We start from the raw sequence: 1,696 nt of genomic DNA on the forward strand, positions 1-1,696 counted from the left end.
ATATATATATATATATATACATATATACGACAGGCTTCTTTCAGTTTCCGTCTACCAAATCCACTCACAAGGCTTTGGTCGGCCCGAGGCTATAGTAGAAGACACTTACCAAAGGTGCCACGCAGTGGCAATGAACCCGGAACCATGTGGTTGGTAAGCAAGCTACTTACCACACAGCCACTCCTGAGCCTATATGCACGTAATCTTCTTTTTTTATTGTTTGAATTTTTTCCATAGCGGAGGAGCACATTTCTGACAAAGAAACGTAGCACTATTGCTGAAATTCGGATACAAAAATAAGTTGTTTACACGATGCACCTTAGAAAAGTCTTGTGTATTTTAAATGTTCCTCTGACAGATTGCATTTGATTGAATATCCCCCAACTTTTCGAAATTGTTACTGTAACCTATAGTATGATATCCGACTGCACCAACAATATGTGAATGATTAATCTGGGTAGGGAAGCTAAGGGTCTCGAAACAGTTGTCTGCAAATGTTCTCTGTTAGATGTGAAAGGAATATCAGCAACTTCAGGGCAGCTGACCATCTATGGCTGCGCATAATGGCATGATTTTTTTCTTTGCTGTCTCAAAACAGCAATATCTGGCTTGATATGTTTATACGACAAGGAAGGTTTGATGGAAATGTTCGCCAACATTTGTTGTGTTGGTTCATATGTATTAAGTAACAAGGGTATTGTGTACATAATATATATCACAGTGTGGTCTTCCTTACGAGTGACATTGCGTATCATTTAACCATCAATATAATGCAACATTGGATGGTAATACCTTAATGACATTAATTATCTTCCACAGAAAGGCGGCGAAGTGGTAGAATCGTTAGCACGCCGGGGAAAATGCTTAGAGGCATTTCGTCCATCCTTACATTCTGAGTCCAAGTTCCGCCGAGGTCGACTTTGCCTTTCATCCTTTCGCGGGGTTCGATAAAATAAGTACCAGTCAAGTTCTGAGGTCGATGGAATAGACTTTCCTCCCCTGAAAAACTGCTGCCTCAGTGCCAAAATTTGAAACCATTGTAGAGATTCCAACGTCAACCGCGAAATAATCAGTTTCTGCTCGAGTATGCTACAACAGTTTCATATGATTGATCAACTAATCAGTGTGAAACTGTGGCGTAATATGGCTTCTCGAATATTCTAAAATTCGCACTTTTTCCCCTTAGTTAAACAGTTTGGCAGCAGTCCGTTTCGGGCACTTAAGGAAAGCAGACTGCTTCGAGCACCCAAAGAAGGCAAACCGTAAATAGCTTTGAAGCAAAGCAGATCACAGCATACCACAGCTAACCTTTAACAAAACAGAGCACGATTCTCTTCTCACAGCTTTAACAATGTGCAGAGTTTATTGTATCAGCATCTTTCTTTTCCAGATAGCTAATATTAAAGCTAACACAATAAATCATTTCTATCAATAAATAATGCTGAATGTTCGTGAATTAGCTTTATTTACAATACACGCAACCAACCAGAACCAGGCGACGGTGGTGTCCAACACAACACACAACATACCAACCAGCATACGACAAATGAATCGCGTCGGGGTCACCATTTGTCGAAATTTATTTTCATCCATACCAAAGTATATGTAGTACTCACTGAGTAGAACAGATATCATTGATGTAAATGTTTAGACTTTGGGGAACAGATTTTCCGCGTCTAAACTATCAACTATGAAT

General features: G+C 39.7%; 1 protein-coding gene across 2 annotated transcripts in view; it reads left to right on the top strand.

Annotated features, from left to right (window-relative positions):
• LOC106873894 (uncharacterized) overlaps nucleotides 1–1,696 on the top strand; it is a 161,052-nt gene that overhangs the window by 93,030 nt on the left and 66,326 nt on the right. The gene's annotated exons all lie outside the window — the stretch shown is intronic.

Source organism: Octopus bimaculoides, chromosome 7 (genome assembly GCF_001194135.2).
Source record: "Octopus bimaculoides isolate UCB-OBI-ISO-001 chromosome 7, ASM119413v2, whole genome shotgun sequence".
NCBI classification, from domain to species: Eukaryota; Metazoa; Mollusca; class Cephalopoda; order Octopoda; family Octopodidae; genus Octopus; species Octopus bimaculoides.